The sequence below is a fragment of the Rattus norvegicus genome, chromosome Y, assembly GCF_036323735.1.
Source record: "Rattus norvegicus strain BN/NHsdMcwi chromosome Y, GRCr8, whole genome shotgun sequence".
NCBI classification, from domain to species: domain Eukaryota; kingdom Metazoa; phylum Chordata; class Mammalia; order Rodentia; family Muridae; genus Rattus; species Rattus norvegicus.
The window spans coordinates 43,912,114-43,929,324 of NC_086040.1; the positions used below are offsets into that span (position 1 = coordinate 43,912,114).

The 17,211-nt window shown below is 36.5% G+C and overlaps 2 long non-coding RNA genes across 2 annotated transcripts in view; one reads left to right on the forward strand and one right to left on the reverse strand.

Moving 5' to 3' along the window:
- Nucleotides 1–9,513, forward strand: part of LOC134484338 (uncharacterized) — a 40,021-nt gene extending 30,508 nt beyond the window's left edge. Inside the window, exons 4-5 of the long non-coding RNA XR_010061740.1 lie at nt 2,546–2,743; nt 9,162–9,513. This is a non-coding gene — a long non-coding RNA (uncharacterized LOC134484338). The remainder of the gene's footprint in view (nt 1–2,545; nt 2,744–9,161) is intronic.
- The window catches only part of LOC134484339 (uncharacterized), a 149,721-nt gene that overhangs the window by 3,246 nt on the left and 129,264 nt on the right, over nt 1–17,211 (reverse strand). The window contains exon 4 of the long non-coding RNA XR_010061743.1: nt 10,667–10,750. This is a non-coding gene — a long non-coding RNA (uncharacterized LOC134484339). The remainder of the gene's footprint in view (nt 1–10,666; nt 10,751–17,211) is intronic.

Below are 17,211 nucleotides of genomic sequence, written 5' to 3' on the forward strand. Positions count from 1 at the left end.
ACTACGGTGAAAGTGTTCGCGGGGTAAAAGACTACTTTTATTTTTATATTTTTGCAACAGCACATTCACTTCTGTATTTGACATGCTCTAGGTGTGTCCCAAGGAAAGATCTACATCTGGTTCCAGACAGAATGTGCTTCTTAGGTTCATCAATCTTATCTAGTTTTGGTGGCTGATTTTATATATATATATATATTTAACATGGATTTTGAGCAGCTACGTCAAGAATGTAGAATCCACAAATGCCAATGCCAAATAGAATCGCTCCTGTTTTTATGAGCCTATTAAAGTTGAGGTTTCACTGGACTTCAAGTTCTTCCCTCCCTGTCAATCCTCCTTTATCTTATCTTTGGCCAGAAGAAAGAATCATTTTAAAACATCCAAAATGCTGAAATATCACCCTTTGGAACACAGGAAGGTAGATATTACAGAAATGATATCTAATGGGACTACAGAAACATTTTCAATTGTCCCTGCTCTCCTTTTATTTACTCAGGCAGCTATGTATATGCATAAAATAAAAATTTGATAGTTTATCATTTTAAGTAGATACACAATATTTACACTTGCAAATTCACTTTATAGCTTGGCCACCTTTGTTGCCAAAATCATTGCAAAAATCTAGAATTGGTAAACAGAATGTTTGAGTACACATACAGGAATATCTATAAAGTCCCCTAACAAGGAATGAACAATGAGAAAATGAAATACAAAATTCACTCAGTTAAATGCCTGTAGAGAAAAAAAATGGCCTTTGAGAAAGAGGGAAAATCTAGAAAATTGAACTGTTTGTAACAGGAATGGACCCGGTAATAGAGAAAATATCCAGATGAATCTCCTACAACCCATGTTCCTAGATCTTTTCTACCCAATACAAGCCCCTAACGGACTTGGTCCATTAAGAGCCTGTAACCACTGATGAAGAAAAGAGAAGTTTCCAGCTGTAGAGAGATATAGTACATAAAGGTTACCACTGTGTCACAGGAGACTCTCCTGGAATAGGCACCCTTGAATCTGGTCAATATAAGGAAAGCAGGTAGGCCATGGCAGTTCTCAGTGACATCATCATTTGGCCCTCCCTGAAAAATTTCTTGTACCCTGGAGAGCACTAGCTTTTGTGATGTCACAAGGAACTGCATCACAGATATTCCTGCAGTACATCTAGGGAATACTAAATGGCCTCTATTTCAGTACAAACAGTCATTTGGGAGGGAGAACAAAGAGTATGTACATAACAGAAATGAGTAGAAGAATGTTGGCCTTCTGTTTAGTTTAAAAAAATGAAATATGTGGTACATGGGAAAGCACAGTGAGTGCTGTGTAGGGGTTGTGAGGGTTCACTGAACACGTAGTCTTGATCTGAGCCTTCCATAATGGGATTCAGGAAGTGCGAACCTCCCAGTAGCATCTGGTTTTCCTTGCTTGTTATGGTTCCTGAGAATCAGAGATTTTTTATCATTAATTTTATTATTCCAAAAGTCAGGTGTTGGGACAGGTATAGTGTTTTTTTTTTTTCTGAGAGCTCATGCCTTTTATTTTTTCCCCCAAAAGGAAAAAGACCTAAGGAGGAAGGGAAAGACAAGTATTGTATGCTCAGCTCAGAGTAATCTCCTCCAGCTTTGGATTCCTATAGTACAGTTTCTGTCTGACACTGATATCTGGGAGAGAGAAACGCTTCTATTTGAAACTTCATCACCTCATTCTTTCCACTAGTGTTATGCTGACTACCATTCCCTGACAGTGTCCCTCTAGATTTCTGAATCAATATGTCTGATTACCTTGCAGTTTTATTTACTTATATTTCTTTGATTTTTTTTAATTTTTAAGTTAATTTTAATATTTTTTGGATATTTCTATATCTACATTTTAAATGTTTTTTTCCTCTCCCAGTATCCTCTCCATAAAAGACCTGAACGTTTCCCTTCCTTTACATTTAAACCCCCCTTACTGCCCCTCGACATTTCCTTGAACTGGGAGTCAAACCTAGGGAGAACCAAGGGCCTCTCCTTCCTTTGGTGTCCAACAATGCAATCCTCTGCTACATATGCAGTTGGACCCATAGGTCTGCCCATGTACAGTCTTTGAATACCTGTATAGTACCAGAATGTTCTTGTTCATTGTCATTGTTCTACTGATGGGGTAGAGCATCTTCAGCTCTAGTAAACCTTTCTCAAAATTTACCAAGAAGAGGTCCATTTACAAATCTCTGGTTTGCCACTGGCACTCACTTGTGTAAATAACATGCTCTAGCTGTGTCTCTCAGGAAATATATATAACCTGTCCCTGGAATCATGCACTTCTTAGCTTCATTAATCTTAATCATATCTAATTTTGGTGGCTGATCTATCTATCTATCTATCTATCTATCTATCTATCTATCTAGTTATCTATCTAGATATCTATCCTTGTCTCTGTCTCTGTCTCTGTCTCTGTCTCTGCATATATATATATATATATATATATATATATATATATTTATATATATTTGGTGGCTTCTACATCTATGAAATTATGTGAAATTTTAATATGGATTCTGTGCTCCTAGGTGAAGAATGGAGTATCCACAAATGACAATACCAAATATACTCCCTCCTGTTCTTATGAGCCTATTGAGGTTGAGGTTTTACTGGAACTCAAGCCATTCTTCTCCCTTCTCATCATCCTGTATCTATTGTTTGGCTTGAAGAAAGTATCATTGTAAAACATCCAAAAGCCTGAAGTCTCACCCTTGGAACACAGGAAGGTAGATATTAAAGAAATGATATCTAATGTGACTACAGAACTGCATTCTATTGTCCATGCTGTCCTTTTATTTACTGATGTCAGGTAATTTCTGCATTAAATAAAAATTTGGGCGTTTATCATTTGAAGTAGGTACACAATATTTACACTATTAAATTCACTCTTTAGCTTGGCCAGCTTTGTTGCGAAAATCATTGCAAAAAACTAGATTTGGAAAACAGAATTATTGAGTACACATTCAGGAATATCTATAAAGTCCCCTATCAAGGAATTAACAATTAGAAAATGAAATACATAATCCACTTATTTTAATATCTGAAGGGAAACAATGCCCTTTGGGAAACAGATAGAACTTAGGAAATTGAACTGTTTGTCACAGGAATGGACCTGGTAATAAAATTATCCAGAAGACTCTCCTACATCCCATGTTACTAGGTATTTTCTACACATACCAAGACCCTGAATAACTTTGTCCATTCAGAGCAGGTAACCACTCATAAAGCAAAGGGAACTCTCTAGCATTAGAGAGATGTTCTGCATAAATGTTTCCACTGTGTCAAAGGAGACACTCCTGGAAAGGGCACCCTAGAATCTGGTCAATATAAAGAAAGATCTTTAGCAGGTAGGCCATGGCAATTCTCAGGGATAATGTCATTAGGCCGTATCTAAAAAATCTCTTGCAACCTAGAGAGCCCTAGCTTCTTCTGTGATATCAAAAGTAATGTCGTGACTGCAGCTGCCTCTCAGACGTTCCTTTAGTACCTCTAAGGTTTATTAATTGGCCTTTATTTTAGTTTAAACAGCTATTTAGGAGGGAGAACAAATAGGATGTAGATATCAGAGATGGGGGGAACGAATTTGGCCTAATGTTTTAGTTTAAAAAACGAAGAAATACATGGTACATGGGAAAGCTCTGGGTACTGTGTAGGGGTTGTGAGGGTACACTGAACACATTGCCTTGATCTGAACCTTCAACATATTGGATTCAGGAGGTGAGAGCCTCTCAGTTGCATCTGCATTTCCTTGCTGGTTATGGCTCCTGGAAGTCAGAGATTTTTTATTATTAATTTCTTTATTCCAAAAGGCAGGGGTTCGGAAGGGTTCAGTTGTTTTTCTGAGAGCTCATGACTTTCATTATTTTTCTCCATGAGAAAAAGTTCCTAAGGAAGGAGTGATGACAAGTATTGTATCCTCTGCTCAGTGTAAATTCCTCCTTGCTTTGGATTCCTATAGTGCACTTTGTTTCTGACACTGATATCTGTGACAGAGAAGTGCATCTAGCTGCGACATCATCATCTCAGTCTTTCCACTAGTATTACTCTGATTACAATTCCCTGACAGGTACCCTTTAAATTTCTGGGTCGATACGTATGATTCCTTGACAATTTTCTTTTCTTTTACTTATATCATTTTTTAAGCAATTTATTGCTTTTTTAATTGGATACTTCTATATTTTCTTTTCAAATATAATTTCCTTTCCCAGTTTCCTCTCCAAAAGAGCCCTGACCTGTCCAATTCCCCTTTTTCTATAACCCCCTTACTGCCTCTTGACATTCCGTTGAACTGGGAATCAAACCTAGGGTGGACCAAGGGCCTCTTCTTCCATTGTTGCTCACCAAGACCATCTTCTGATACATATGGAATTGGAGCCATTGGTCTGTAATGTGCAGTCTTGAATGTTGATTTAGTACCAGAAAGGTTTCGTTCATTGGCATTGTTCTTATGGGGATTAAAGCCCCATTCAGATCTTGTAATCCTTTCTCAACATTTACCAACAAGAAATCCATTTTCAGTTCAGGATTTGCCGTTATCATTTAACACTGTATTTCACATACTCTAGCTGTGTCTCTCAGGAAAGGTCTATATCTGTTCCTGGCATAATGCACTTCTTAGCTTCATCAATTTTATATCGTTTTGGTGGCAGATGTATGTATATATATATATATATATATATATATATATATATATATATACCATCCTGTATTATGAACATATTGAATTTGAGGTTTTACTGGTGGTAATGCCATTCTTCTCCCTGCCTATCCTCCAGTATCTAAGGTTTTTACTTAAGAAAGAATAATATTAAAACATCCAAAACCCTCAAGTCTGGCCATGGGAACACAGGAAGATAGGTAGTACAGAATTAATATCAAATGGGACTAGAGAACCGAATTCTATAGTCCATGTTGCCCTTTGTGTTGCTGATGTCTGGTAATTTTTAGATGAAATAAGCATTTAGGAGTTTATCATTTGAAGTCAGTACACAGTATTTACACCATTATGCTCAGTCTATAGCTAGGCACAATTTGTTGCCAAATCATTGTAGAAAATGGAATTGGAAATTAATATATTTGAGTACACTTTCAGGAATATTTATGAAATGCCCTGTCAATGAAAGTACAATAAGAAAGTAAAATACAATATTCATTTAATTACAGGACTGTAGGGAAAATACTGGCCTTTGTGATACATAGTTTACCAAGAAAATTTAACTCTATGTCACTGGAATGAACCTGGGAATAAAAATAATATCTAGAAGAACCTCCTACATTAGATGTTCCTTAAACTTTTCTACCCATGCCAAGGCCCTTATTAACTTTTTCCATCCCAAGCATGTAACTGCTTAAAAAATCAAAGATAAATCTCTAGCTTAAGAGAGATGGAGTATGTAAAGGTTTCCACTGTGTCACAGGAGACATACATGGAATGGGCACCCTCGAATCTGGTCTATGTAAGGAAAGCTGTTTAGCAGGTATACCATTGAACTTCTCAATGACATAATCATTAGGCCCTCCCTGAAACATCTCTTGTAACCTGGAAAGCCCTAGCTTCTGTGATGTCACAAGTATTGTTGTGACTGAAACTCCCTATCAGTACCTCTAATGTTTACTAATTGAATTCTAATTCAGAGTAAACAGCCATTTTGGAGTGAAAGCAATGAGGATGAAGAGATCAGAGATGGGGAGAAGGATGCTGGCCTTCTTTCTTGATATAAAAAAAGGAAGAAATACATGGTCCTTGGGAAAGCTCAGTGAGTCATTGGTACAGATTGAATGGGATGGCTGAAGAGACAGCCTTGATCTGAGCCTTCAATATAAGGGTAACAGAAGCTGGGAGCCTCCCAAAAACATCTGGACTTCCCTGTTATTATAGTTCTTGGAAGTCAGAGAATTTATATCATTTATTTCTTTATTTCAAAAGCCAAGTTTTGGGAAGGGCACAGTTGTTTTCCTGAGATCTCATAGCCTTTATTCTTTTTGTAAAAAAGAAAGTGTCCTAAGGAAGATAGGATTGACAAGTATTGTGTCCTCTTCTCAGAGTAAACTCCACCATGCTTTGGATACCTATGCTGCCGTTTGTGTCTGACACTGATATCTGGGAGAGAGAAGTGCTTCTGTTTGAGACTTCATCATGTCAGTCTTTCCACTAGTTTTACTCTGAATACCACTTTGGATTTCTGAGTCAATATATGTGATTAATTGTCAGTTTTCTTTCTTATCTTTCATTATATTTACTCTTTAGCAAATTTTATTGTTTTTTTTAAACTGGTTGTTTCTATATTTAAATTTAAAATATTATTTCCTTTCCCAGATTCCTGCCCTTGAGATCCATATCTGTTCCCTTTTCTTCTTTTCAAAACCCCTTTTCTGCCAATTGACATTCCCTTGAACTAGGAGACAAAGCTAGGGAGGACAAAAGGCTTCTACTCCCATAGTGCCCAACAATGATGGGGAGAAGGAACCTGGCCTTCTGCCGTGGTATTAAAATAAGAGAAAAATACGTCGTCCTTAGGAATGCTAAGTGCATACTTCATACGTGTTGACTGGAGTAACTAAAGAGATAGCCTTGATCTGAGCCTTCACTATATGGGAATCAGGAGCTGAGAGCTCCTCAGAAGCATCTGTAATTCCAAGTTCTTATGGTTCCTGGAAGTCAGAGTGTTTATATCATTCATTGCTTTATTCCAAAAGCCAAGTTTTGGGAACAGTACAGTTGATTTGCTGTGACCTCATGGCCTTTTTTTTTTTTTTTTTTGTCCAAAAGAAAGACGTCCTAAGGAAGAAGGGAAAGACAAGTATTGTGTCCCTAGCTCAGAGTAAACACCTCCATGCTTTGGATTCCTATAGTGCAGTTTTTATCTGACTCTGATATTTGGGAGAGAGATGTGCTTCTAGTTGAGACTTCATCATCTCTGTCTTTCCACTAGTATTACTCTGAATACCACTTTAGAATTTTGAGTCAATGGGTTTGATTAGATGACTGTTTTCTTATCTTTTATATCTTGAGTTTATTTATTTTTAGCAAATTTAATTGCTTTTTTTAAACTAGATGTTTCTCTATTTACCTGTAAAATATTATTTTCTTTCTAATTTTCCTTCTTGTAAAATACCTACCTATTCACTATCCCTTCTTTAATGACACTTTCTGCCCCTTGACAATCCCTTGAACTATAAGACAATTCTGGGTTTGATCAAGGGCTTCTCCTTCCATTAGTGTCCATTAAGATCATCATCTGCCACATATCCATTTAGAGAAATTGGTCTGTCCATGTAAAGTCTTTGAATATTGGTCTAGTACCAGGAAGTTCTGGTTCATTGGTACCGTTGTTGTTATGGTGTTGAAATCACCTTCAACTCTTGTAATCCTTTCTCAAAATCTACCAACAAGAGGTCCGTTTTCAGTTCACTGGTTTGCCACTAGCATTCCCTTCTGTAATTGACATGCTTTAGCTATGTCTCTCAGGAAATATCTACATCCAGGTCCTGGTACAATGCACTTCTTAGCTTCATCAATCTTATTTAATTTGGTGGCTGTTATATATACTTTTGGTGACTCCTACAATTATGAAGTTAGGTGGAATTTTAACATGGATTCTGCGCAAATAGGTCAAGAAGGTAGAATCCACAAATGGCATTGCCAAGTAGACTCTCTCCTGTTCTTATGAACCTATTGAAGTTGAGGTTTCACTGGTCCAGAAGCCATTCTTCTTTGTGATCATCCTCCTCTACCTTCTGCTTGGCCTTAAGAAAGAAACATGGTAAAACATCCTAAACAATTAAATCTGGGCCTGAGACACTAGAATGTAGATATTTTTGCAGATGATATCAAAAGTGACTAGAAAAGAAAATTCTATGCTCCATATGGTCCTTTTTTAACTGATATCTGGAAATTTTGGATAAAATATAATTTTGGAGTTTATCGTTTGATGTCGCTACACCATATTTACTGTTATACTCAGTCTATTGCTGTGCGCCTTTGTTGAGAAATCATTGCAAAAAATGAGTTAGAAAATAGAATGTTTGAGTACACATTCAGGAACATTTATAAAATCACCTATCAAGGAATATACAGTAAGAAGTGAAATACAGTATTCATTAAAACTAAAGGTCTGTAGAGAAAATACTGGCCTTTGTGATACAGAGAAATCCTAGAATTTGAACTGTTTTTCACAGTAATGTACCTAGGAATAAAATATTATCTAGAAGAATCTCCTACACTCCATGTTCCTAAATCTTTTCTACCCATGCCAGGTCCCTGACCAAATTTCACCATTTAGAGCATGTAACCACTAATGAAGCAAAGATAAGTTTGTAGATTTAGAGAGATGGAGTTCGTAAAGGTTTCCATTGTGTCACAAGAGACATACCAGGAAAGGGCACCCTTGTATCTGGTTCATGTAAGGAAGCTATTTAGCAGGTAGGCTTTTTCTGTGATGTCACAAGTGTTGTTGTGACTGCAACTCCCTTTCAAATATTCCTTCAGGACCTCTAGAGTTTACTAACTGGCCTGTAATTCAGAAAAACGAGCCATTGGGGAGTGAGAAGAAAGAGGATGAAGAGATCAGTGATGGGGAGGAGGAAGCTGGTCTTCTGACTTGGTGTCAAAAAAAAAGGAAGAAATATGTGGTCCTTGGGAAATCTCAGTGAATCCTTGGTAGGGGTTGAGTAGGATCACTGAAGAGATAGATTGGATCTGAGCCTTACACATACGGGAATCAAGAGCTGTGAGCCTCTCTGAAACATCTGGACTTCGCAGTTCTTATGCCGCTGGAAGTCAGAGATTTTATATCATTCATTTACTTACTCCAAAAGCCAAGTATTTGGATGGTCACAGATGTTTTCCTGAGAGCTCATGGCATTAATTCTTTTCATAAAATATAAAAAGGTCCTAAATAATAAGGGAGAGAAAAGTATTGTGTCCTCTGCTCAGAGCAAACTCCTCCATGCTTTGAATACCAATAGTGCAGTTTGTTTCTTACACTAATATCTGGGAGAGAGAAGTCCTTCTAGTTGAGACTTCATCATCTCAATCTTTCCACTAGTATTTCCACTGAATAACATTTAAGTTCTGAGTCAATTGGTGAGATAAGCTTTCATTTTTCCTTTCTTTTCTTTCTTTCTTTTTTTAAAATTTTTTAGCAAAACTCTCAAATATCATCCTGGGTGACGATGTAGATTAGACCCATCAGATGAAATGAAGAATTGAAAAACTCTCCTGGGGATGATAATGGTAAGGAAATCACATTGATGTATCATAAATGCAGTGCCAAGAGCAATATTAATACTAGTCTGGGGAGATGCTGCCTTTATCAGAGACCACAGACCTTTAGTTTAGAATGATTCAGTACTAAACTGGGAATGGAAAATGATGGTTGATATGGTTCTAACAGATCTCATAACATTAAAAAGGGTCTCTTCCAGATCAGAGAATGATTATTGTAAAGCAACTTCCAGAATAAACTTATGAGACCCACCATCAGCCTGTGAAATAATGTGCGAAAGAAGAAATTAGTGTCTCTTCAGGGACAAACTGTCGCTTTCAAACAAACAGTAAAGTGTCCATTCTATGAATGATACATAGATATATACACATTATAGCAGGATGAATACAGAGTTTCTTCAGGTCCATGAAAGAGGTATTCAGCAGTTGATCTGGCTCAGGAATAAAGTTATTTTTTGCCAACTCATGAGACCTGAGCTCCTTCACTAGGAGATCCATGATTGAAGGAAAGAACAAACTTCAGACAACTTGTCTCAGATTTCTATGTAGTTCAGATTTCCTGGTCTTGGTTCTCAGAAGGAAGGACATCTTGTTTTTCAATTCTTGTTCATCCTATAATCCTTCTCTCTGATGCACTAATGCAAATAAATTAGGGTGCATTTCATTGATAGATTACAATTGATATTTTAATTCTGTTGCCAAGAACTATAGAAAATAAGAAGGGCTGTATCAAAGCATCCTTTGAAAGTCAGACTACGGGAATGTGTCCATTGGAAATTTGTAACTGAGCTGAAACTCTTACTAGAGACAAACTGACATAAAAGGTCTTCTCTAGATAACTGGTGTAGTAGTTGGTGTTCCCAACAGATAGTAAAGGATTAATCTCTCTGTATATAGGAATCTGATTGTTCAAAATGATCACAGACTGTGGACGACATAATTTAACAATGGCTGACTATTTGTAAACTCCTAGAATCCATTGGTTTATTAGTCCAAAAGGCTTGGTGTCTCATCTGGTAATAGGTATATGGATAAATTTTCAGTATGCAGGTTCTAATGTATGTGAGGGTTTGGTAGCATTGTGAGTGCAAACATGAAAAAGTAAAAGCTTCATTCTTCCATGTTTTCTATGGGGATTCAAATAAAAGGCATAGTTAAGAATAGACTGGGATTGCCATTCTCAAACAGACCAGTATCTTCAACTGAACATTCATTTCTGGGAAGCTGCACGCTGTCAGAATGGCTCAGGTGTATGTGAACTGCAAGATCTAGTCTGGGAAGGCAGTCCTGTTCATCAATCACACCTGCCAATACTACAGAAACACCCAAGACTTCCTCAATCAACTTTTTTGGACACATGGTCTTCTGGGATTCGAAGAGATTAGATCTACTAACAACAACAATGTGATTCAAGATTACTTACAACAGGTCACTGGAGTGAGAATAGTTCCTTGGATCTTTAAAGGTAGAGAAAGACTGCATAGGTAGTCACAGTGATCTAATCTCCCTGCAACAGGAAGAGAATATAATGATGTTGCTGAAGCAGTTTGGAGCTCTGCAGTTATAAAAGGGATGGCTGTAAAAGCCCATGCTGACAGCAGACATTCAACCATGCTGAGAGTTGAAGTGCGTCACAGATGATTTCAGTATTTTCTTAGGATTGGGATTTAGAACAAATTGGCTTTCATTCTATTCCTCAGTGCAAAAAATCTGTTGCTGTTTGCCTCAAACCATGGGGTAGGGAAACTTAAGAGGCAACAGAAGTTTGATTTTCCAGTCTTCATGTTCTGACATGTCTCTACCTCTAAGTCCATGTTTCACAATCCAGATCATTTAAATCTCCAGGGAATCAGTTACTGTTTGCCTACCATGCTGGTCTTCTGAAGTCATTTTACAGAAGTCCACTTCCTAGTAATTATTAAAGCAATGAATATTATGAAGTTGTTTATGATCTACACACAGGCCTTTCAAGCCCCAAGCATGTACCATCCCACATCTGCCTTGGCAACTCTCAGCCAGTGTTTTAATCTATTCATCCAACAACCCACAGAAGTCCACACTTGTATGAGGATGTTGTTTGAGAAACTGATGAATAGCTTTAGCATGGTTGTTCTTCACTGTAGCCATATTAACACAGACGGCAGAGTATATGATGCATTCAGCTCTGTTTGTCGTGTTTAATTGCCCATAAAGTCCCAAACAGCTCTGAGTTGATTGTGTCAGAGTACGAGCAAAGTCAAATATAAAATGCAAAATATCAGAACTCTCCTTCCAAGGCTGTTTGTGAAAGAAGTTGTTCGCAAAACACTGTCCTAATAAATTTATTCCATTCTCACTTTGATATTTTGATTTGATGTCTTGAAATGACATTTAATTATCATTGAAATGCAGGTTCTCTCTATGGTCTCTAGTGAGAAGGATTCATTTTTCAAAGGGATGTATCTGCAGATGCCTGAAAAAATAAATATAAAGAATAGATCTTGATAAAATTCTAGGGTAAAGATGCAACATCCTACTCCAAAGATCCATATAAGAAGCACATTTGACATTGACCTTATATTATTAAGAAATTCTTCACATATTCCCTCTATCATTGGGGATTAAATAATCTCAGATGAATAGTTGACAAACAAGAATAGCCTTTAGAACCATTTTACCTTCTTCACTAATAGTTTTGAACAAATAGAACACTAAAAGATCACATAGAAGAAATGGTTATAATCAAAAGATACATGTGGGTCAGCTCTAACTCTCATGGTCAAGGTCAATTTGGACACGCTCATTGTGGTCATGGATTGCTCTCATAAGACTCTGCAGAAGGTTTTTCCTATTGCCTCAGTGTAAGCTCCAGGAAGACCAAGCTACCAGAGCTGATCAGATTCCCTTAGAATGCACTTGAAAGCCACATACGCTGAGGAACATTTGATGTGCTTTAGCTCTATTGTCAAGTTTTTTTAAGCCTCTAACAAATAGCAAGCTGTCCTTTTTACTCCCTCCTCAACACCTCTAAATGAGCCCTAGCTTAATTGCTCAGTTTCATTGGTCATAGCTCAGCACCCCAATATGCCCTCATCTTACTGTGTTTCTAACATCCTGCCTGCTACATCAATGGCCACTCCATACTAGATCTCACATGACTGGTAGCTATTACTCCACCCTTAAATCCTTTCTTCACCCTTGTGTCTACTAGCCTGTTTGCAGGAATACTAGATATCCACACAACTGATTGGCCAAGAGCATCTTTATTGAACTATACAGAATCAATTTTGGAACAGGACCTTCAGTGTTTGCAGGAAGATTCCCGATCTAAGAATCAAAACGTGACCAAACAAGACTCAATCCATATCTCTGGTTTTGGGAGGGAGATAGAGCAATTAGAGTTTCAGAGTTGAAATTCAAATAATTATAATATATTTATAGTATTAATTATGCCAAGATAAAAGGATCCAAAAAGTGGAAATGGGCAACATTAAAGGCAAGAGAAATTCCCTAGTACAGCAAAAAATGTGGACGTGGTAGAAAGACTGGGTTCTTCCCAGCCATATGAATTTGAACTTGAAATTCTTCTGACCACTTCTTGATCTCTGTATGTACAAATAACAAAAAGAAAAAGAAAACATAATTAAACAAAAAAACAAACAAAATGAAACAAAAAGCAAAAGCAAAACCGAATCAACCGCAATCCTAAAAGAAGAAGACCAAGTGAAGATTGTTTGAGGTCCTCATTTTTAACTACACTACAAACCACCAATAGCTTTCAATGCAAAAATTGTTCATTATTTTATTTGAAACTTCTCTTTGGGTCCAAGGAACAAGGTTTATAAGCTGCAAAAACAGGAAACAGAAACAAATAATACTGTAGAGCTCACCACTGTTATTACTATGGTGACTGTGGGCAATGCGGAGAATACTGCTGTTTGACAATGGGTCTTATGGTTTTCTATATGCTGGCAATATCTATGACTCTGAAATGAGTTAGAGTCATCACCAAATCATGAATAAATGAACTGTTCCTTTTCTTTGGAGCACAAGATATGCCAATCAGTTGACTGACTATGATTTGTATTTTGTACCTAGCCTCTGTGGTAAAGCTAAGGCTTCTGATGGAAAATCCTCCACCAAATACTGGATGTTCAATGGTGCTGCCAGCCAAAATCCATTTCCTGAGGCTACCTTTCAATCTCCAGAAGAGGTTTCAAAATGTCAAACTTAACAATATTTTATTGGTAGCTTTGTCTTGTTGTCACTTTTATTTTAAATAATGTGTGATTTCTGGCATAAATCCTTCTAATTTCTTCCTCACATAGAACTTCACTTTTGACCTCAAATTCCATTCATGAAGGGGTACTCTTACCTTGCATTGACTAAGTTTTCTATTTTCCTTTTATGGCTTACTGTGATTGCTTATTGTGGCTGTCTAAACAATGCATTATTGAGCAACTGACTCCATCAGAATGGCTTGTAGGCATCAGTGTATTGCATTTTCTTGATGGCTAGTTTATGTATGGGGACTTTGCCCACTGTGGATGGTACCAGCACTAGTAAGCTGAGGAGGTTGTAGAGAAAGGTAGCTGAGCAGATTAATAAGCAGAGTTCCTCTTTCATTTCATGCTGCTGCCTTGTGTTCTTTTCTTGGATTCCATTGATTATGAACTGGAACTTGTGTTGTGAATAAAACCTTCAATTTCCCACATTGGCATTTATATTTACTAAAACATAGTAGTACTAACTAGAACATTTGGCATTTTCTTGAGATCTGATCCGATAGTCCATCCTCCTGCTGGTATGTAACCTCACTTTTAAAACAATAAATCAATCCTGGACGCTCCAATCTTTTGAAATATTTACTCTGCCAACAACATCATATGTATGTAACTCTTACTTTTTTTTAATCTCATGATATTGTTCCTCCCTCTTTATTTCTCTTTAAAATTATCTCCCTAGACATGTTAGCACTTTGTATTTTAAAGTTGTCCTCTGTCCCATAGCAGAATAATTATAGTCAAATTCTTGAGTTTCGTAAAAGTAGGTGATTTATTGTAGTAAAATTTTCTAATCAATATTTATTGCATTAACTTTTTAATTAATCAAAAATTGACATTATTATATTATCTACTTATCCTTAAAACTATAAAAGATTTGATGTATTCAAGTCTTTAAGGTTCTTCAGAACATCAGCTGGAACGTTCTTATATATATTCTGGATGGATCATGGTTACTTCATATGTCTTCTAACTAATATTATGCTTTAAAACTATGCTAATCTACGGTATTTTGTTATATACTTTAAGAGTGTTTCAAGTGGAATATTTCCTTGATTTCCCTCCTATTGTTTGAAATTGGAAAACAGGAAAGATAACGTGTTTTCTGTGTTCACTTTGAATTCTACTATTTTATGAATGTATTTTCAGCTTTAAGAAACTTAATCTTTCAGAGAACAATTGTCTCTATTCAGGATCACTTCTAGCTAATTCATAGTGCTCTTTGCATTTTAAATATTTTTATCCACAATATTTTATTTTATATTTTCAGATTATTGTGAGGGGAATTTTACCCATATTTTCTCACAGTATGGTTTGGATTGGCATAAATGAAGGCTCAGGAATTATGTGTGTTCGTATGATATTCTACTTTTATGACCATATTTTTCAGTCTTAAGAGACTGACACATTTTTAGAGTTTTTAAAATGGTATCATGACATCTGCAACTGAGACCAATTTGATTTCTTCATTTTTTCTTTTGTATTCCTGGATCTTCTTAGGTTGTCATATTGTTCTAGGTAAAATTACAAATACTGTAATATATAGGTATGAAACCAGTGTATATACTTGTCTTCTTCCTGCTTTTAGTAGAACTGCTTTGAATTTTTCTCTCTTTAGCACAATGCTTGTGGTGGGCTTCTTGTAACTTGCCTTTACTATGTTGAACTATATCCTCCATACTTATAGCTTCCCCAAGACTAATCAAACTTGTAAGTCTGGGAATTGGAGAAAGCTTACCTGGTTGAAGATTATTTTTTAATGTTGTCTTGAATCTGTTCACAAGTATTTTATTGAGAATATGTGTGTATAGGTGCAAATTAATGTGTGATAACTTCCTTTCTTTCTGCCAGTCTTCTGTAACTCTTTTTTCCTGTCGCTTCCAACCCTGACCAGCAGGAAAGGTGTGACACAATGATGTTCTTCCCAAAGCAGTTTATTCAGGAACCCTTTTTCTGCAAGCCAGAACAATGTCTCCATCCAGCCCCCGAGCCCACTCCCTTATATGCGCCCTCAACCACCTCAACCGTCCAGTCTGCATAACCTCCATTCATAGGTCCATGTCACATGGCCTGCTCAATCGTCATGGTGCACCGGTGCAGCTCTCATGATTGGGCGTGGCTTAATTTCACGTGCTGGTCGGGAGACAGGGTAGCAGTCCCAAGCTCCATCTTGGGATTTCCGCTAAACACGCTTCCCACAGTAAATCACGAATGCTTTAAAAATATTCTAGATTTGGGACTGTAAATCTAAATAGTCTGAGTTTTCTCCATGTTTCCTATATTCTCTTTCATTTTATTAATTCAAACCTTTCATTACGTAACATGGCCAGAGGGTATGACGATCTTGTTAATACCTTCCAAGGGTGACCTCTTCCTTTCTTTCATTATATAGTTGTCTACATTTTATTGATTTCAGCCATAATGAGTTGGATACACATGTTATACCCCTTCCCCAAGGCTAAAAAGCCATCCTGAAACAAGGTGCAAAGAGAGTGTAGGTGCCCAAATTGTGGATGGGATCAGACATGAAGCGTCTTCTGGATACAAGAAGTGCTGCCCTCATGTCACATAGCAGCTGTGGCTTCCTACACAGCTTCAAGCCAGTCAACAGTCAAGAATCCAGTGAAAAGACCTGAAAGCTGCTATAACTACCTGACATACTATGGACAGTTAGTGTCTTCTGTTGGAGGGTTGAAAAAATATTAGTAAGGGTTTATCATAGAGTTATTAAACACTATTTTAATGAAGAAGATATACACAGGTAGGATTCAAAGAAATAGAGTGATATGTGTAAAAAAATGATAAAAATATCAAAATTCCTTGGTGGAAATTCTCAAAGAGTAAAATATATAAACTATATTCCTCAATATTATGTATATAGAAAATGTTTTATTATATAGGGATATTTAATGAAGCTACGTTATGGTTTCTGTTGGTTACAACAGATCTGCCAATTCTGTGAGTTTAATGAGTGCATTTTGTAATTTTATCTTAATAAGTTTAAAGTGGTTTTTTTCAAAAATAGTAAGCTTTATTTCCATGTACATGTTCAACAACGGGCTTCTATAAATCATATTATAAAAACCAAAACACTATATATCAAGAAAACATAATTATATTGGGCTACATATCCAAACAAAATATTCAAAAGTGAAGAAATTCAAGTGACTAAGAATCGAAAATGAAATATTTATCATCCTTATACATTACTGAAATGCAAATCAAAATTATTCTGAGATTTTTTTCCTCCCTTTCTGAAAATTTAGTTTTATAACACATGAGTCAACTTTTGTTTCTTGTGTTGTGGAGGGAGTGGAACATTCCTATTCTCCTGGTGGGGATGCAAACTTGTACAGCAACTTTGGAAATCAATATGATGTTTCTACAGGAATGCAGAAATGGAAATAACTCGAGGAAAATATATCCAAATGTTGATTCATCCTAGTATAGAAACCCTTGAATATTTGGTAATGTTCAAGTTGTTCCTTAACAAATGAATGCATAAAGAAAATGTGGTGCTTTTAACAGATTGGAATGGGAAAGCATGTAATTTTCAGGACAATGAATGTATTTTGTGAGCGTCATCATAGATGAGATAATCCAGATCAAAAAAGAAAAATGGGATACATTTTCACTTTAATCTGAATGTTAAGTCTCCACACTGTATTGCTATGATTACTTTATTGTAAATGTCAAGGGATGTGGT